The sequence below is a fragment of the Macrobrachium nipponense genome, chromosome 1 (genome assembly GCF_015104395.2).
Source record: "Macrobrachium nipponense isolate FS-2020 chromosome 1, ASM1510439v2, whole genome shotgun sequence".
Lineage (NCBI taxonomy): Eukaryota > Metazoa > Arthropoda > Malacostraca > Decapoda > Palaemonidae > Macrobrachium > Macrobrachium nipponense.
Window position 1 is genome coordinate 127,722,320 of NC_087200.1, and position 22,574 is coordinate 127,744,893.

General features: G+C 36.8%; 1 protein-coding gene across 8 annotated transcripts in view; it reads left to right on the top strand.

The window, feature by feature from the left end:
* The window catches only part of LOC135219621 (uncharacterized), a 127,032-nt gene that overhangs the window by 20,416 nt on the left and 84,042 nt on the right, over positions 1–22,574 (top strand). Inside the window, exon 1 of one of the 8 annotated variants that reach the window (XM_064256532.1) lies at positions 1,886–2,016. The exons of 6 other annotated variants lie outside the window; for them this stretch is intronic. The gene's annotated coding sequence lies outside the window, so the exon portion shown is untranslated. Of the gene's footprint in view, positions 1–1,885; positions 2,031–22,574 lie in introns of those variants that run through there. One more of the 8 variants, XM_064256534.1, reaches the window with a different exon arrangement.

The window sequence follows — 22,574 nt, forward strand, 5'->3', positions numbered from 1 at the left end:
GTTTCAGAACCAATGGAATTTCGTCTGGTGGATGGGCGGGGCAACATTTAGTCAAGATGTGTTTGTTTACCTTGCTTACGTAATGAATGTTTTTCGACTCTTGGCTCGTAATCATTGGCCATGGCGTCGGGTAGATCATTTTTACTCTATGAAAATTAAAATTATCGGGTTTAGGTTATTGATAATACTGACAAAATTAGTGTGTGGTTGTAAAATATACATATGTCAACTTTCAGCTACATCCGATGCTTTGACAAGGAGCAAAGTCCAAAAAACCGTGTTACAGAGACCCTGAATCTCATAGTAGGTTAACTTTTTAGTATCACTGGGAGAGATGCTTATAATTATGATTTTCTGTGCATAATTGCGTTTCATTTGATTCAGTGTATATTTACTACGAAGAACTAAATCTTGTAACAAAGATTCCTCGTTTGTATATATACTATATGGTCAATGGGATAGCATACTCCAACAAAACTATACCTGGTATTCAATTACAGTTTTAAACCAAATTTTGTCGGATTATTGAAATGATCAGTATGAGAATTGACCTTTTACAGTAAACAAGTATTCACATAATTTTTTCTTATATGTATGTATATATATATATGTATATATATATATATATATATATATATATATATAATATATATATATATATGTGTGTGTGTGTGTGTGTGTGTGTGTGTGTGTGTGTGTGTGTGTGTGTGAAAATACATGTTCACACGGACATACTCGTACATTACTTCCATATTTTGTAATAAACAACTCCATACTGTCAAGGATTCAGTACCTTCGTACAACCCATGGAAAGGGACGCAGTCTCAGGCAGGAGTCTTCTAGTGACATAAACACTGCGTAGACCCAGAATGCATTGGCAATAAGATTTTGTCAAGTCGTGCCATGATTGCTGCCATGTAGCACGAGACTTGACACGAAAAATCATGAGGAATAAACCCTCTATCATTGTGAAAATTGCACAGTCGTCTTTTATTTTATTTATAATGACGTCAAAGCATCCTTTTCAAAAGAGATAGGGATGCTTCGTTATCAACTGTGGCGTCCCCTCCCCCTACGCTCCCGTAATGCCATGCCCATGCACACAACAAGGGTGTGACGTTGTAAGGGTTGGAGCGTCCTGAGCAGCTCGATAGCCACATCCTTTCCCTTGCTGTCTCCTCCTTCCTAACTTCCTATTCGTCCTTTAACCTTCCTTGTCTACTTCTTTTGAATTGATAATTCGGTAAGAGAATTTCTGTGAACTGTGATGGTCATAATAACTTCTGGCAGTGCGCTGTAACTTCTTGACGCTGATAGGGGAGGGGTTTATGCTTTATATCACTACTTGTTCAACATAGAATAATGTTAATCAGCATCTTGTGTTACTGAGAAAGAGTTTTGGATAATCAACTTAAAGAAACAGCGATTAAAAGAAAGACGCAACCTTCATAAGCTGATCCGTTGGCTGACGGAAGCGAACCTAAGGTCACCGATGTCAGTTGCTTGGAAAATGAAAGTTCCAGATCTCTAGAGACAGATAGAACCAGATTCACAAAATGCCGCGTCAAGAAATCTGTCGGAGAATGAATCCAAATAGATAAAAATTGAGCTTTCATCATTTTGATCAAGACTTAAATGAAGAGATGCGGGTGAGGGCAAAACACAAAAGCGACCGGAATAGAGTCAAGAGTCCGTTTTTACTTGATACCAGCTTAAGCCGCCAGTGGCAACAATAGGCCTAACTGGGTTTCATGAAACGTATATCCAAGAATTGAAAGCAAACCTGCGGGAGACTGCAAGCGGTCGCCTTCGCAGTGAAGAGTGGAAAGGTGAGGGAATGGAGTGCAGTCGAGTTCATCTGCAACCGTGCGAGTGAGCAAGCCCAGCAAAAAGTACCAGTGAGGTGGCTTCGGTGACCAGGCTCTGCTTGCGTTCGTGGCTGGATTTCAAACTGCGAATAATCAGCTTTCAGAGACGAGTGCCCAAGTATACTTGGAACAGTTCTCTTCTTCAATTGTAGGTTAAGGAAGGTATGAAATGGAGGTGACTTGTATGATGCATAGATACTAATTGTATATGTAAATACATACTACTCGTGCTAGGCTTCGGTAAGATGGGATGATTTATATTCCAATTTTCTTAAAAAAACCACTACTTGATAAATTGTACTTTGAAAATGAAAGAATCCGGAATCTACGTAAACCATCCCGTCTCATTGAAGCCTAACGCGAGTAATATATATATAATAATATATATATATATATATATATATATATATATATATATATATATATATGTATATATATATATATATATATATACACATATATATACATATACATATATATATATATATATATACATATATATATACATAATACTATATATATATATATATATATATATATATATATATATATATATATATACATATATATATATATATATATATATATATATATATATATATTTATCATATACATATATATATATTATATATATATATATATATATATATATATATATATATATATGAATAATTCTCACGTCACCGTGATTCATATAAATTATTCGAGCTACGAATGTCATTTAATATCTAATTTGCTGGCTCAAACCCACAAGAGGACGAAATTATTATCAACTAAAAAATTCCTCTTTGGTTTACTTATATGAAAATATATTAATTCTGAGGTAGAGTGAATTAGATATTAAAGGGCATTTGTTGCTCGAATAATTTATATGAATCAAGGTGATGTGATAATTATTCATAATATGGCTACTCTCGGCAAATGTTCGAATTTGTTAATATGGTAGAGGGGGTTGGATATCGATTCTAATTATGAATACCCGAGTTCGACGGCGATTTGTAAGGTCGGCGTCGGTTTAAACTTATAACCTCACTTATTAGCCGAATCGATAACTCCACTGAGGTCCTGATTCCTTCTCTGTCCGCTGGGCGGTGGGTCGATCCCACGAGAGGACGAAATTATTATCTACTAAAAATTCCCCTTCGGTTTACATATATGAAAAGATATTGATTCGGAGGTAGAGCGAATTAGATATTAAAGGACATTTGTAGCTCGAATAATTATATTTATATATATTATATATATATATATATATATATAATATATATAATATTATATATATATATATATATATATATATATATATAATATATATATATATATATATACATATATATATATATATATATATTCGGTTGTATTCCACATAGAAAAATGAAAAACACTCCAAGAAGAGGTCCATTGGAGGACGAGATTGTAAGGATTTTCTGAGACACCATTTCATTTTCTTATGTCGAATACAACTGAATTACCATATCTTCGTGCCTGCGAAGATTACCAGTACTATCCTATACCGTATATATATATATATATATATATATATATATATATATATATATATATATATATATATATAAATTATAAGTGAAGTTGTGTGACTATGTATATACACACATACACACACACACACACACACACACACACACACACATATATATATATATACATAATATATATATATATATATATATATATATATATATATATATATATATATACACAAAATGTGTGTGTGTATGTATTACATATTCAAAGCGATACGTTTATTATAGCATGGCCCACGAACTTGCTAGCGTTACTTGAAATGCTTTCCAGTAAGTGCTATTGTCTTCCCAATTTTAATGAGATATAAATATCGCTGCCGTATACTGCTTGTTATAGCTCCTTGGAAATAAATTAGTCTCTCTCTCTCTCTCTCTCTCTCTCTCTCTCTCTCTCTCTCTCTCTCTCTCTCTCTCTATCTCTCTCAACAAAGCGTAGTGTCAGTATTGCGAGAGGCAATGCATGTAAAAGTATATGAAAAGAGATTCTGATAGTAGTTCAAAAGCTTGAGTTCCGTGAAAATGAATTTTATACTCGTAAGAGTCTCGTTTCATGAATTAATTGTTTTACTTTCTGTGTTTGTTATCTCTTTCTGTTATGTAGACTATCTCTTATTTCTCTGTTTCCTTTTCTGTACCGAGATGCTCTTTGTATTGGAACCTTTGGCTTGTAGCATTCTGCTTTATCCAGCCGGGATCATCATCATCATCATCATCATCATCATCATCATCAACATCACATGAGTCACTAAAATGGTGGAAAAAAATCCATATTTATGTAAAAGAAAATATTTATTTGAAATATATATACCAATCTAACAAAATTCAGAATTACCATAATAATAATAATAATAATAATAATAATAATAATAATAATAATAATAATAATAATAATAATAATAATAATAATAATAATAATAAAAGTGTAAACGATATTATTTATCTGAACCTCACCAGAATCTGTAAGATCATCACCGGAAATACGAACTTAAGTTAAATCCTATTATTAATAACCCAGAGTTCGAAAGTCCTGAATGGTTCGATTCACCGTCAATGGGAATGGGAAGCATCAACCACCAAGAGCAACTATTTGTATTGAAGTCATTTGCAACACTGAAACTGGATGACATAACAGAGCTGTTATCATTGGCAAATTCGAATAACATTCACACGTATTTTGTCGACGTATTTGAATAACATCAATGAAACTTATCCAACATTGGCCTATGAGTTTGTAGAGTTGAATTGAGTCTATCTATTTAACTCTGAGTTTGTACACCATGGCATGATTTCATGATATTATCGAGCGTAATTGATGTCAGAGTCGTTATTTTCCACATTTGGGATGCTATTGACAAAGCTTTCATCATCAGCGATTTAGATTATTGCGGGGATTTTCGCGCATGAGTTGTAATGACATCAACACACCGATAGATAGTTTAGTTCCACGAACAGAAATTGTGTCTTTATGGTTACTTTTTTAAAGCAAAACTTAACCAGTTGTCGTTCTTTGTTTCGGAAATAACGTTGTGCATTTCAAGTACAGCAAAGAATAAACAAAGGTGAATTCGGGATGTCAATGATTTCTGGCAATACTTGTCATATTCACCCTGATCAGCGGCATAGTAGGAACATGACTCCAAGAATTAATTCTTTGAATCTAATCATTTCTACCTCAGATAAATGAAGCTCATTTTCATCTTCTGTAAACTAGGAAGATTTACCTAAAGTAATAAGTCTAGTGTTACTTTTGAATCTTCTCTCTCATACTTTTCTCATCGACGAGGAAACCCCTGCAGGGAGTTAATGCCGTCAATGCACCTTAGGCAGTGCTCTGTAGGCTTTACTTAAGGTTCTTTGCAGCGTCCCTTCGGCTCCTAGCTGCAACCTCTTTCATTGCTTTTTACTGTACCTCCATTCAAATTCATTATTCCATCTTACCTTCCACCCTCTCCTAACAATTGTTTCATTGTGTAAATAAGTTAAGTATACCTTGTTCAAACCAGACCATTGAGCTGATTAACAGCTCTCCTAGGGCTGGCCCGAAGGATAAGATATTTTTACGAGTCTGGGAACCAATTGGTTATTTAGTAACGGGACCTACAGTCTATTGTGGGATCCGAACCACATCATATAGAGAAATGAAATTTCTAATTTGGCAGAGCAGGGAGAGAACTCGGTCTACAAAATCGGTGGGGAGCACGTAACCCACTCGTCCAATGAGGAGCTGTTTCATTGTGTAAGTGCCAGGTTTTCCTACTGGTTACATCTCTCAAACCTTTTTACTCTCCGTTTCAGCGCTGAATGACGTCATAGATCCCAGCGCTTGGCCTTTGGCCTAAATTCTATTCTACGAAAACCAGACAAGAAATAATGGATGGAAACTAGAACTGAAGAAATACAACACATCCCATTGTGGGAACTTCTTTACATACAAGATATGTGACATATGGAATAAACTGCCACCAGAAGTTGTAAACAGTAACAGTGTAGAAGAGTTTAAAAGAAAACTAGACAAAATTATTAAGACACTGTGAATGCACAGTAAAACCTGCTCCTACAGATAAGTGAGCACACGATGACTCCTCGGATGGACTAACAAATCTTTGAGACATCCTAATCCTTGTAACTCCTTGTAACTACTCTACGTGAAAACAGAAATATTGGAAGCGTTGGGACGTTCAAGGTAAATTTGTAGTTCATGGATGTCGGAGTTCTTCCGGAATTTTGCTCCTCCCACAACGATTTTCCTACTTCTCTTGCACAGGTCGCCAACTGTCGAGAGTCGTTTCGCCGATGACTTGTCGTGGGTGTTGATATCCCAGAGAAGTTACTGATTATGCGGGAGGTTTTGTATTTACGATAAAGAGTAATAAGGTCATCTCTGCGATGAAAAACGATGAGCGTTTCCAGGTGTTTGTTTCAAGTTTTCACTCGCTGGCCCATTCGCCGCCCTATAGGAAAAGAAAAGTGCAGTTACGATCCACTTACATCAAGGTTGCTGTATTGTAGTGGCAACGTAAAAATTATTTTTCTTACTCCTAAAATACTTATCATTGAACGCTAGGGCTAAAGAGAACACTTTATTCACGGGGCATTACTTCCAATCCATGTAACACCTATCCTAAGGCTGCATTTACTCTACGTACTGAAAGACATTTCATAAGCACACGGCGGCATCTTACGCCTTACCTGTCATAACCAGGTTGAAAATAAGCCAACGGCCGTAAATGGAGAACGAACCTTTGGTCAATACTGGATAATTGTCTGTTCAACCTGTCTTTGATGTCTATGCAATAAGTTGCCGACTTGTGTTTGCGAACGTTTTACAGTAACCTAGACGTACCCGAGGCTAGCAGTAATAAATGGACTATATGTCTTGCGCTGTGGGTTAACTCTTCCTTATAACTACTCTCGACATAACAGATTGCGGTTATGCGCTGTAACAATACGATAATTGCCACCACCTCTAGATTTCTAATCTCATTCGTTACAGCGTCGTTGCTCCCCTATGTGAGGTATGGTCAGCCTTATAAAGAGCCATTCATTTTCCATCTTGACGTTCATCAGCGGGTGATTCGGATTTCAATCTTGCTGTGACGTCACGATTTGTCTCCACACGACGATAACCGCAATTGGTGGCGCTTTTTGGAATTGTTCTCTGGGGAGGAAGTCATACTGGGGCCTTCCCATAGTTGCGGTAGTATAAGGATGATACGTATGCCTTTTATTTAAAGAGAAAATAAGTATGCCTGTCTGTCCTTCTCTTCAAGTCTTAAATATATCGCGAATTTTTCATTACACACACACACACACACACACAACACACACACACACACACACATATATATAATATATTATTATTATATTATATAAATTATAATAATATATATATTATATTATATATATATATATATATATATATATATATATATATAATATATATATATATATAATATTATATATATGACAGAGAGTGAGAGAGAGAACGCAACAGGATGATTTCCCTTAAGATCTCTTAGCGATATTTAAAGGTTTTTACAAATGCTTTAGCTCATTATCAGCCATTAGATATTTTCCCCTTGTATGAAGGTCCTAAAAATAAGGATATAAAAGGCCGCAATGTAGAAGAGAATTAAACGCATCCTTCGGGAAAAAGAAAAAATTCCTCGCGAACAATAAGCCGAGAGGGATTGCATATCTTTTCATCCTCGTTTTATCTCCCCTATCTCTTCCTCCAATCTTTTCTTCCTTCCTTCCACCTGTCTACCTGAAACATCGAGGCACGCGATACGCAGCGATAATTTGGTGCCAGCTAAGCACGACAAAGCTTTCGAAAGAGCTCTATAAAACACGACAGCTTGCCATTAATTCCGTGCTTACGCAACTGTCGAGTTTAAACAATCTAACCTAAGGTTGTTTTGGTTTTGCGATTCGCTGCGCTTTAGCCCGCCGCTACTGCTGCTGTTGTTGAATTCGAGCACGTTTTCAAGTTTTCTTGGTTTCGTCTCTCTCTCTCTCTCTCTCCTCTCTCTCTCTCTCTCTCTTGTCTCTCTCTCTATCTCTCTCCTCTCTCTCTCCTCTTCTCCTCTCGCTCTCTCTCTCTCTCTCTCTCTCTCTCTCTCTCGTGGACTTCTTGTTTTCGTCTAGTCTCCATTTCGAGCTTTCGTATTGAGTTTCTTCGTTCTTCTTTTGTTGCCCTTTTTCGTCCACCTTTTTACGTCACTTTCGTTGGGTCTAATTTTATTACCGGTATCTTCTCGGTGACCTCAGAGCAGATCTCTTCACGTGGGAGATTTCCCGTTCTCTCCATTGTCTTAGAGATGTCCTTGTTCCCCAAATAGTTTATTGTTTCTTGCCGTTGCTGATGAAAGATAAGCTTCTCTTCTGATGCGTTTTGTTATCTTTTTATCACCTTTAAAGCTTTTATGATACGCGATCCTTCAGGACGGTATAAGTACATAGGTTAGCTAATGTATACATGAGAGGAGGAGATCTAACCTGTCCTTCATTAGAGACCTTGCATCCTAAAAATAATTTCGGTTTATTTGATTACCATTAAATAACTCTACATTTTTTTAGCATGAGACTCGAGATTCGAAGGTCGTGGGAGACTGTAGGAAGAAGAGCGCACCGGGGATCCATGCAAGCATTCGGGGAAGGCCATCATGATCGCTTGTCCGCGACCAACTGAGCATGTCATTGGATTTGGCCGAATGAACCTTTGCGTGTGTCATCCGCCATTACTTTGGGATCATCCCCGTTTATTCGTCAGTTTCCTATGATGTTTACTTATTAGTTCCTATACGAAGGTTATTGCTTTCTTGCGCTTATATCGACGGTCCTGAGACACTGGCGAATGTGCAAAATATTGTAGATTTGGATGTTTAGATAATGTACCTTACACTTCATTGCTAATGTGTTAAATGGAAGCCATAACTAATTGTTAAATTTTACCTAAGGGCTTACTACTTTTAAATGTTTTCAGCAACAACTGTAAAATATAAATTACCCATTTCACGTAGATTCGATCTCAAAAACTATCAGGGTAAGAGGACAATGAATGCTGTTTACGGATTGACTTTTGTGTTTTCTATGTGTGTGTGTATATATATATATATATAATATATATATATATATATATATATATATATATATATAATATAATATATATTTATTTATTTATTTTGTGGTGTGCATGTGTGTTTGTATGCATACTCGAGTGTGAGGGCACGTGTGTTTAACCTTTGGTGGTCGATGCCCTGAATCTAGAGCAGGTCAGCGACCCAAACCAGGTCAGCAGTTCAAAATAATCGTAGTTGCAATTTTTCCTTAGCTTCGTTTGTCTCTTGATTGTGTTTGTGACAAACAGAGCAAATGCCATTTTTGGGTCGTTCTTGCATATACACCGCGAGTTCATTTTTTTATTTTTTTATTTTATTTATTTATTTTTTTTTTTTGCATTGCCCTTTTCTCCCATCTGGGGCATTGCAGTAACTGCCAACTATGTTTGCTTGAAACAAGGGATTTTATGCATTCGAGTTATTTGCGGTTTTGCTTCATGATTCACTGTTGAACTTTATCTCTCTCATAGTTGCGCGCGCGCGCGCACACACACACACACACACATATGTATATATAGATGGTATTTTCCGCTGAATTTTGAAAATGCCTTCTGAATTGTTAACGTAATGTATTTTCCATTTATGTTGTGCATAATGTATGTAGCAGGTGTTGCAGAATTGCTAATGTGTTATGAACTAATAATATATACATATACATATTCATACAAGTGTTTAACACAATAGTCTTCTCGAAAGTTAAATCCATTTGAATATAATCACGGGTCGAGATGTTTTGAGATAGCTCTGAAACTGAATGACCTTTTTGTAAGACTTTTATAATTACTAACCCTCCTTGTGCTCGTCTCATGCTAAGTTTGAATGGCATCAATGCAATAGCTCATTTCCTTGAATTAAATTAATGTAATTTCAGCCAAGTTAAACTCCTGAGCATTATCGTAAAAATCTGTGGTTAGAATTTCCCAGGATATTTATACAACCACAAACAGGCACAATGCTGCTCATCTGTTCCGCTGTCCTCTCGCGAGAGGAAGATAATGGAAATATTTTGGCCACTCCTCTGGCATCGCTGCTTGTTGCAAGCGTCCTCTGTCTCCGAGACAAAAAAAAAAAAAAAAAAAAAAAAGGTGCAGGAATTCGACTCGGTCGGTCAGTCTGGTGTATGATCAGGAGCTTCATTTCGTTTTCTTTGCTACTTGCTCGTTTTCTGTTTCGTGGTTTCGCCGTACTATTCTGTGATGTGGCTGGCACGTTTATTACTCACTTTATGCTTACACTTAATTCTATCACGTTATTGTGTGATTGATTTTAAAAGATATTTGTTCACGGATTATGATTTTTTTCGGATTTTGTCATTGTATATTACATTTCCTAAGTAGTATACAGTAACTTGCATTGTTAAATCGGAATTTAATAATATTTTGGATTTTTTTTTATTTCGTAATGGCATTATATATATATATATATATATATATATATATATATATATATATATATATATATATATATATAAATATGCCAGGTTACGAATATATTACAATTTTAATATATATATATATATATATATATATATATATTATATTGGTATCCATATAATTAATATATATGTGTGTATGCCTGTGTGTGTGTGTATGCCAGGTTACGAATATATCACAATTCTAATAGATTTATCATTTCGTAGCACAGTGGAAGAAAAAGAACGACACACACACACACACACAACGTGTGCAAGTTCGATAAGCCCAGTTGAATCAAGTGATACACACACACGCACACAAAGATTTTCAAAGTACGAAACAAGAAATCCAATATTTGTGATTGTTCAGGAATGTAAGAAACAGACACACTGTTCCATTCTTCATAACCTTTCCCCGGTGGGTGCTTGTAGATAACGTCACAGCAATCCTGGAAAATCAAGGTCAAATCGTGCCACTGGTGAGTCACTTCGTTCCTCCGGGAGCCTGTAACCTATTCCCTCCGGGGAAGCTTTCGAAAGATCACCTGACCGGCAGAAGAGGGAAGTAAGCGTTCATCTTCATCTAACAGTTTTCTCACGTCGTCATATAGCTTATATTTGCAACGTGCTCATAATTATTCTATTTATTTAAGGATAGTTAGATTGCTCAAGGTACTTTCAAGTCGAGGGACCTTCCGAACACACTTAGTCGAAGGTTCGTAGTGTTCTGTTACAACTACGCTGTTTTTCACTTTGATATTTTAGAGACTGCGTACTGAAATGACGTTTCAATTGGGACTTGAAAGACGCAGGTGGTTCGGAGTAAAGTTAGCTGTCAACATATGAACGTAGCCGCGATCACCGTCATGTGCTTACACTGAAACTACGAAATGGATTCGTTTCATTTCCAAGTCAAATACATACCGATACTTACACATACCTTTTATTTTTAATAGGTAGGTATCCATTCAGTTCAGCCTATGTACAGTTTCGCTGTCGTGTTTTTTCCAATTCTCCTTTAGGCCTATTGCATGTAATTTATTCGACACATCTTTTATTTCTTCCTTGGTTTTTCTCTGAAAGCGAAAGCAACGCAGTGTGACAGAAAACGAGACGAAAATTCTTATCAGCTTTTGTCGGTCGTAAAGAAGGCTCATTCGGTTACATTTCGACAAAATCGGCAGAACAAGACGTGAAACACTCAAAGAGGAGCAGATTTGTCAAGTATGGCAGTCTCCCTCTCATTCCTCCCTCCAAGGGCCGGCCCCCCCTCTCTATCTCTCTCTCATGCGCTCACACAGCTCACACATTTGTACAGTACTGTGGGATAGCCTCACCTCCCACCTCGGATTGATAACTTCGATTTGATATTGATAATCATTTAATATGCACTACTTTATTTTCATCTTGCTTTTTCAACTTCTCAATCACACACACACACACACACACACACACACACACACACACACACACACACACACACACATATATATAGTATATATATATATATATATATATATATATATATATATATATATATATATATCTCGACCTGGCCCAACGATGATAACTACTGAACAAATGAGAGAGAGAGAATCTGCTTTCAAAATATTGATATGGTCAGTAAAGGGCTCTTCAGTAGTCTCACGTGCAGGCCGCCTTGCCCACCCAATAGCACCATCGCGCAACGCCGCCTATCAAGCAGTGTCCCTCCCTGATATTATATGAATCGAAGTGAAAAGTGTGACTCACTGCATAGGAAGGCCACCTGCGGACGTCAGGGCGGATATGACTTAGGGACGAGAGGACACGAGGACATGTTTATGAAGTTTCGTTTTTCCTTTTATTGTGTTTCGTGTTTTCGGTCTCGCTCTCGTACTGTGGCCAGTCGTTTGTTTTGTGTTTCGATTCGTTCTGGATCGTTTTCTTTCTCGTCAGCCTCGGTAACTTGTGTGCAGTGGGTTTCTGGCTGAGCAACGCTTTGCGAACGAGTTTTTGCTCATTTTGTAACTTATTTCCCTCTACAACAACCCCTTCCTTTCCTTTAACATGAATGGTTTAGTATATATTTTTCAAATCCATCAAGCTTTACCTCTTCCATTGAGTTTGTTCTGTTCTGTAGTGTGGAGAGGGAGAGAGATATCTAGTATATAGTCACACTGCACACTATGAAGCTTAAAAATTTTATATACCCCAGTAATGTACCCGTATGGGGGTAGCGTCACCATTGCAACTCATGTGGTGCACTGTAGTAATAAGACCAGAGTCCCGCTTTGTTAACGTCTGTCGCGCTTTTCTTAAAGTAAGCAAAATGTCCGGCCTTTTTTTTTTTTTTTTTTTTTTTTTTTTGTTTTTTTTTTTTTTTTTGTGAGTTTTGTCCCGGGTTGTTGTGCTACAAAAACAAAGCTGTCTCCATTTTAAAGGAATAGTACTGATATTTTGTTTAATTTTGCCATTTCACTAACTGGTAACTTTATCGTCTTCTCCGACTGCTACGATACCCACTGAAGTGAATTAAAAGAATATTATGGACTGTAAAGTTTTGGATTGTTTCTTGGATTCTCTTATATATACACACACATACACACACACATATATATGAAATGTGTATGAAATGTCCCGCTTTTACAGAAAAAAAATCTGGCCACATCAACTGTAGGCATTACTTAAGGTTCTTTGCAACGTACCTTTTTAATTTATTTATTTTTTTTAGTTAGCTCCGTTCATAATCTTTTTCTTTCATCTCGTTCTCTACCCTCTCCTAATAATTGATTCATGGTGCAACTGCTTGGAGGTTTTCCTCCTATACTATCAGTTCCCGTGTCAGCGCTGAATGACGTCATAGGTCCCACCGCTTGGCTTTTGGCCTAAATATATTTCCATCTTTCGCTAATATCCATCAATAGTTTCTGCGCCATACTCGTTAACCGAAGCCGTATCCTATTTTGTGTGATTATGGCAATGACCAACCAATCTGTCAGGTGTGATACATCATTGCCTAATTACAGGCGTACCCCAGCACGCAAGGGCCTACTTTACGCAGCGCACGAATACGCAATTACATTTTTACCTCATATGACCGCATAGTATTTACCCGGAGGCAGACTTTCTCTCATTCATGCACTGGTGGCATCTTGCACGGAGTCAGGTGCATACATGTATGCGTGCGGATGTGACCACTTGCGTTCACACGTGTAGGTATACGCTTCGAGGCTGTGGTGAGCGTATGGTTTTCTTTATAAGGAGTATTTCGTCTATAGCAGGTACATCTGAATGAAACTCACATTCGACTAATTCATTCATTATTTCTCAATGGCTTCATTTTAATCGGAAGTAAAGTGATACAATTAATTAAATGTGAAAAGAGACAACCACTCAGTGTAAACTTGATTGAAATTCATTTTTTTCTTTAGCGTTGGTAAATGAATATCATTTATAAAGTGGGATGTAATTAATGCAGTTCATGGTATGAGACGGAACTGATTTCTAAACCAATCAACTTTTCCTAGAATGTTGTTTGCTATGTGGCTTCAGCCAAGCGTCGGTAAAGGGTCTTGCAACTTTAGTCCATTGAAATAATTTGAGTTATTTACTGGGCGAAATAAAACAAAACATATTCCAAATGAATCTGCAGAAATTTTCGTCAGTTAAAAAAAATCATGATTATCTTATATTAACCTTTAACGAAATTTGTACCAATAAACTTGCCATTAGATAAGAATAAAGTATTGTGCGTTATAGTTGCCTACGCAGTGTGTGTGTGTGTGTGTGTGTGGGGAGGAATGTGAGGTTGTGTGGGTGAGCATATATTATAGACTAAGGGATTGGCAAGTGTCAGTCTATTGTACGTTTTGTCCACCTTTAGCAGATCTTTTGCCAGCTACTTCAAGGAAACTTTCCGTACTATTTCCCTCCCCATCAGATCATCGCTATAGTAGGCCATCAGTTACTTGTCTTCTTTATTTTAGTAGGAGATCTGACTTCTTTTACTGGAGCCAATGTACTCCCCTGCAAAATCACATCAGAAATACAAAGATTAGTCATGCTAACTTTTATTTGTGGAGGATATTAGTTTGTTGATATTGTATGTGTTAGCAGTGAAGGTATGGGGTGAATCATGAGTTTATCTAAATACATGAGGCTCTCTAGAGCCAGGCAACCATTCCTCTTAGATTCTCTACCCTAACAAAGCGAATCAGTTAACTTCATTTATAGACAGATGGCTTCACTCGAGTACTTTGTATATCCAATTTGAAGGTCTTCCACGACACAAGCTTATGACCGGATTATTACTTTATAGCAATATATTTATTAGTTCCCCGTAGAGGGTTAGTGTCGTCAGTGCACCTTTTGGCATGCACTCTTTACCAAAGGTTCTTTACAGCGTCCATTCGGCCCCTAGCTGCAACCCCTTTTATTCTTTTACTGTACTTATATTCATATTATCTTTCTATCATCTCGCTACCCAGCCTCTCTTAACAAATACAGTGCAACTGCGAGGTTTTCCTCCTTTTGACACTTTTCAGACCTACCTACTCTCACTTTCGTTCCAGCGCTTAAATGACCTCATTGATCTCAGTGCTTGGTCTTTGGCCTAAACTCTACATCTAATTCTGTATGTAATAGCAATGTCACAAGACAAAGGTACAAGTTCGTGGGATGTCCAGTGGACCAAGAGTACGCTTATACATTTCACGGAAGAGGAGCTACTTTTGCTCCTTGTCTGAGTCAGAGTCAAAATATACTGTTGGAGAGAGTCAGGCGTCAGCCGAGTGCTTCGTAATTCATGTGTCTGGAGTGGTATTCGATTCCAGGTTTGTTAGTAGGCTCAGTGGTTGAATGTCTTCCCTCTAGCCGACTACAGACGAAATGCATGAGAACAAGCAGTCTTTAACCATTTGATTTAACTCATTATTGTGATTTTAAAAAGGCTTTGCTCTTCTTAAGTTTAACAGTTTCTAATGGCTCTTGCTTTTCATGAATTTAGCACTTTCTAATGGATCTTGCTTTTCATGAATTTAATACTTTCTAAATTATCTTGCTCTTCATGAATTTAGCACTTTCTAATTTATCTTGCTCTTTATGAATTTAGCACTTTCAAATGGATCTTGTTCTTCGTGAATTTAGTAATTTCAAATAGATCTTGCTCTTCTTGAATTTATCACTTTGTAACGGATCTTGCTTTTCATGAATTTAGCGCTTCCTGATTTACTTCCATGTTCAGTTATTAGATTTGCATCGCTTGTTTAGGTTATCCATTATTTCTCCCTTAGCTGATTTTTTATTACCCCTCGATCTCCGTCAGTTTCTGTCACTGTTACGTGCCACGGACCTGGGATCAGAAAGGCATCATTGACAAGATCATGTGTCCGTATTGCATTCTTCGAATTCCCTTCTTGTCCTGATATGCATGATTCATGATCACTCAGTCGCCATCACCTTTGTAACGGCTGATGAACAAAATTTGCTGATTCTGTCGATGACAAGGATAAACTGGCGACATTTCTGTGAATGTCGACAATATCCTTTATGTTATGACTCTCGACTGCCAGCATATTGAATATAAATGTCTTGAAACTAGATACTATCACTCATACAATTCTAACTCAACAATTACTCTCTCATGCATAATGCATTTCTCTTCGGGTTTACAAAGATGGGCGAACCGATTACTTTCACGAAACCGAGTAAATTCGATTTGATTATTTCGAGTCGAGAACCGAGTACAAAAAAGTAATTGAACTGCTATGTCACTGCTATACCAGTATGACAATAACTGAAGTGTATTATAGGCTAAGCTTGAAGTTTACAACGTCATATTAAATGTCATGAACTCTGCCTTTTGGCAAGAGGCCAATCCTGAAGATTCCTTTTCTTTCCCTTAAAATTCATCAGCCACGACTGTTAATGCTGTGCATGTAGTATGTATGCATGTATGCATACATACATAGTACATGTATACATACGTACTACATACCGTAAAATCATAAACAAAGGACTGTAGATATCATAAAGATAATGACTCCCAAGAATTATTAGTACTAAGTATAGTAGATTCACATCAACCGTGCATTTGATATCTAGGCCAGTCCCTTACGACGCTCCTGATTGGCTGTTGATAAGCCAGTCACAAGATTGGAAACTCTCAGTCTCTCTCGAGAGTTCACATAGGCAGGTATGTTCCACCTCCCCTGAGGGATACTTTTGAAAGACTTATCTCTAAAGAGAAGTGGATCATTATCCTGCCTATGAGAACTCTCTCGAGAGAGACTGAGTTTCCAGCCCTGTGATTGACTTATCAACAGCCAATCAGGAGCGTCGTAAAGGACTGGCCTAGACATCAAACGCACGGTTGATGTGAATCTACTATAGTTAACGACCTCCGAAAACCCTTGGGGTCACAATCTAGGGAAGATCCTGATCTTGAGAGTATTTGGTTATTAATTGCAGCTTCTTCTCGTCGTCCTAATTCATTAGTACATTTAGAAGAAGCTCTCGCCATTGCTCTTCTTGACACTTTTATAACGGCGATATAATTGTGGTGTGTGTTGGTACTTGTGAGCAGTTTAAAACATCTACATAAATATTGCGTGAATAATCTTTGTCTCTTCTTGATTCTGAGCTTGATTGTAATTTCCGTTTCCACAGGACACCATTCAGAGGATATAAAACCTGTAAACACCTCAATTATGAGAAAGGCTTAGTAAATCTACATTAAGTTCCTGGGACTGTCCCGTTATCCTGAGTTTTATTTGTGTAATCCTTTTGGATTGCCCGGGTTATTAGCGAAGGCCTCGGCCTAATAACAGCAGTACTCTCATTTATGTATATATTTTCAAATGACTTGGTTTTGTGTTTGTATTTGATTTTTTCTCTCTTTGTTGCTTTCTGTTTTTATCAGCTACTTTACTTCATTCGTTATTCCATCTGTGTCTTATAATAAGCTAACGTATTATCTTTGGGTCCTTTTCCTCATTTCATTCAGATCGCCTAATATCTTTTGATTCATGTAGTGTAATCTTCCATAATGATAAAATCTGAGTGGATTTTTCTTGTTTGTCCGCCCCGGGGGCGGACATGGTAGGTAGGAGAGACATGGCATATCCACCCTCCTCCTGCAAACATGTTTATCAGCCCTGGGTGGGGCGGTGTAGGTAGGGGAGACTTGATATATCCACCCTCCTCCTGCAGACCAGTTTGTCCTCCCTATGTGGGGCGGGGTAGGTAGGGCAGCGCCGGGTTCCAGCACAGCGTGGCGCGAACAATCATGCTCGAATCTTAATATTTTTCACTCATGTTGTTTAATGTCTCATTATGTTTTCGTTGGTGCCATTTATTATCTTCGTTTTATTTAGTTTTGACCGAAAATGGTAAATGATCATAACAATAATCCTGTAGCTATGGCGCGTCTTGCACATCCGTCAAAAGTTGTCCTGATCATCGGCTCATATTTTAAGACGCGCTGAGTATTTCCGCAACCCGGTTAACTTAAGGGTAAACCGAACGGGAGAACCAATATTAACGGATCTTTCCTGGGGGTCGTTATCCAGGTCTAATATTTCTTGAGGGTCATTACCTGTACGAAATTTACAGTCTTTTGTTTTTACACTCTTTTGTTTATGTATTTACGATAATCACCAACGGGCTTGCACTAAACACGCCGCAAAGGTGGATACATACCGGGTTAAAACCCTCTGCGGCCAGTTTTAAGGAAAGATGCGTATCAACTGCTGAAAACAAAGGATCATCAACTTGCGTGTTGCGACGCCAGTTTGACATTCAGAGGACCAAGGAGCGTCAGGAACTTCCTTCGAATGGTGCATGAGGCCACGGTATTTCAGGGTAAAAGGCGATTCAGTAGCTCTCAGAGTCAATGATTTCGAAGAGGAAATAAATGTAAGTATTTAAAAACGCCTGGCATCTGAGAACTGGCAACATTTTGCGAGGTAGCAAAAATCTGTCGAATTTGTCGTTTAAGCGTTTACGTAAAGAGTATAACTGCAGAAAACCAAGAGTTCTTTTAATGTGTAGCAAGGACTATATATAAATTCATGCTTCGAGTAATCCTATGTCATATATTCTTGTTTATAGTTTTGACAAAATCTTTTGCTAGAATGAAATGGGAGGCAATGTGGGGAGTGTCTAGGATAAATGGAATGAAAATTTGTTAAAAGTGGTTGGAGGTTTTTGTGGCGACGGCAAAGATTGTAACAGAGTATAGAGAGTGCCTAGTTTAGTGTAAAAGTGGGCTATATGCAAGGTGGTCTTTTACATACTTTTCCATTAATTCTTTTTTAATAGATGGAATAAAGAAAAAGGCCGGGTTTTGTACAGATGTAAGTACAAGTTTATGAGAAAAAGAAAACTGCAAAATCGGGCCTGTTCCGCAGAGGGATAGTGCCGTCAGTGCACCTCATGCGGTGCACTGTATGCATTACTTAAGTTTCCTTGCAGCGTGCCTTCGGCTCCCAGCTGCAACCCATTTCGTTCTTTTGACTGTACCTCCTTTCATATTCTTTTCCGTCTTACTTTCCACTCTCACCTAACAACTGATTCATAGTGCAACTGGTTAGAGGTTTTCCTCCTGTTACACCTTTCAGGCCTTTTACTGTCGATCTCCATTTCAGCGCTGAATGGCCTCATAGGTCCCAGTGCTTGGCCTCTGGTCTAAATTCTATGGTCAATCAATCAGTCAATCAAAAGGGGGCGTAGAGTGACGGATGTTTGCGCGCGATTCATCATTGATTAATTAGTGATAGCAGAGATGCTGCGTGTGAAAGTATTTCCATCGGGAAAAGGTCCAAGTGAATGTTAAGATGCGCAAGTACCTATATGAGGTTGAATGAAAGTTATGAAGATACACTAATAAATATTAGTTTGTTGGAAGAATGGAGTAGTCGATGCATTCAGGTATTTAGAAACAACAGATGATGATATGAAGCGAATATTTTGGAAGTCTTTTTGCATATTGTACTGTTCATCTGTGATGGTGTTGAACCCCATATGCAATAAATATTTTTATTTACAGTGGAGCCAACCGCTATTGCGATAAGCACACACACACGCACTCACACACACACACACACACACACACACACACACATATATATATATATATATTTATATATATATATATATATATATATATATATATATATTATATATATGGCTCACGTTATATATATTATATATAATAATTATATATAATATATATATATAGGCTTATACGTATATATATGAGTATGAGCTTCGTGTCACGATGAAAATATAGGTGTCAAAAAGATTTGAGTGACAATAAATGATTAACTTCGTTGTGTAACTATGTTTCACTGTGGTATTAATCGAACTCATGATTATGATGGTTGGGTTATTTATGCAGATTCTTAACTCTCTCTCTCTCTCTCTCTCTCTCTCTCTCTCTAATATATATATATATATATATATTATATATATATATATTATTATATATATATATATATAATATATATATTATATATATATTATATATATATATATAGATACATAAAGACATACGTGTATCAAGAGCCAGCAGGAAAATTGAAGAAAAGGGCAGTACCTAGCGCTTTCGTGCATTTTTGAAACACCTCATTAGGGTACAATATATATAAAAAAATGTATTGTACCTTGATGAGGTCTGTCAAGTATACACGAAAGCGCTAGGTACTGCTGCTTTTAATTTTTCTTGCTGGCTCTTGATATACAATCTTCACGTGTTACTTGTGATCGTATAACATACATACGTGTATATGTATATATTATTTTATTCGAGCTACAAATGTCCTTTAATATCTAATTCGCTCTACCTCAGATATATTTTCATATGTAAAAAACGAAGGAGAATTTTTATTTGATAATAATTTCGTCTTCTCATGGGATCGAACCACTGTCCAGCGGACAGGAACGAAATCAGGACTACACTGACGTCCTGATTTCGTTCTTGTCCGCTGGACGGTGGTTCGATCCCGTGAGGGGACGAAATTATTATTAACTAAAAACTCCCTTTCGGTTTACATATATAAAAATATATCAATTCCGAGGTAGAGCGAATTAGATATTAAAGGACATTTGCAGATCGAATAATTTATATGAATCACGATGATGTGATAATTATTCGTGTATATATTACTATATATAATTTATATATATATACATATATAATATATATATATAATATATATATACTATATATATATATATTATATTATATATTATATATACCACACACACACACCACACACACACACACACACAAAAACAATATCTATATATATATATATATATATATATATATATATAATATATATATATATAATATATATATATATAGGATATATATATGTATATATAAAGTTCAACGCACACCTGCTTACAGGATATCATCCATTTTGACAATCTGCTCACAGCTGATGCTACTCTCCTCATCTCCGACGGCTTCATATCCACCTGCTTAATCAGAACGAGGCTGATGGATCCCGTCTGGTTTTTTCGGTGCTAATCGTTTGACTGCCCGTTGGGATTCTATGTTCGGTGCGGCCGCTACGATTTCATTCTGGTTGTCAGCCAGTATCATGGGCGGTACTTAATGTTGTATACAATTTTAGTTCAAGGTTTTCTATGCTTATATGTATATTCGTATGCTATTATAATGTGTGTGTTTATAATATATATAACATATATATATATTAATTATATATTATATATATATATATATATACACGTATATACATATGCATATATACATATACATAGATATATATATATATATATATATATATATATATACATATACATATATATATATATATATATATATATATATATATATATATATATATATATATATATCCATATGAGAGAAACGGAGGAACTTTATTTGTGTAAGTGTTTGTATCTGTGCTTATAGAAATAAACCGTCCGTGCACTTGTTGGTGAGTGTGTGTGTGTGTGGACGTAAGTCTCGTTCACATGCCCTCCCAAACTAAAAGGGGCTCTGTTCGTGCCCTGCAATTTTCACTTATCACAATTTCTCTTTAATGCAATTTCACGTGAATTTTTCGCCGCTTAAGCAACATCCTTGTTGCACCGAGAGAGGGACCTCGCTGTTTTCCTCTCGTTGGCTGCATTGCACAGGGGAATTGTTGCACGACCTACATTTGAAAGACAAGTTGACAACTCATAGACGGCGCCTGATAGAATTCTCGCTCGATGCTCGAGAGGAGAGGGAGGTGCTTTGTAAAATACATAGTTATTGAGACGTGAATTGGTGAAAGTCTGGTCTCTGTTGATGTTAAAAAAACTTGACTTGACTGAAGATGAACCTAGTACAATGTTCGAAAGCGTTTATTATCCATTAAAGACCTTATACTCACATGCGATATTATTGTGGACCTGCAACCATTGTCATCATTTTCGACACGGAAAATTGTGCCCACAAAACTTGATAAATTGGAAGACTTTTCAGAAGTACCGTAACTCATATTCAGGTCATGCCTCATCCAGTCACAATGCCCTTGCCTTTTTTTAATTTTATTTTTACTAATCTTTCGAGTTTTCCAGATTGTTATAAATGTTATTGATCTTCCTCATGCACATTATCGATGTATCTGTGAAAATGTTTTTCCGTGTTGATAAAGAAATGACATAAATTAGAAGACCCCTTTAGGATACCGAGACTGAAATTCAGGTTATGCCTTATCTATTCGGTTTTATTGCCTTGTCAGAATGCTCATAACAGCATTTGTTTGACTTATTCCCATATCGTCGTCTTCTAAAACCCAAGCCCTGAAATCTGGCGGCCAGTTTTGCAACTCTTATGTGTGCTTTTTATGTGTTTTCCTTTACAGACTTTTTAGTTTTCAGAATATCATTAGCATTGTTTGTGCTGAATACATATTATCGTCTTGTAAAAACCTAAGCTTATTTGTTAGCCTTCAAATCAAGCGGCCAGTTTTGCAACTCTTTATTTGTGCCAAGACTCTATTCTTAACAAAGCGGTAAAGTCATTCCTGTTTGTTCATCTGGCTAAAGAAGGCACCGGGCTTTAAAATTTCCCGATCATTATTTCGACTGTTTATAAACGGGGACTTCTTTTGATGTCGCGAAGCCT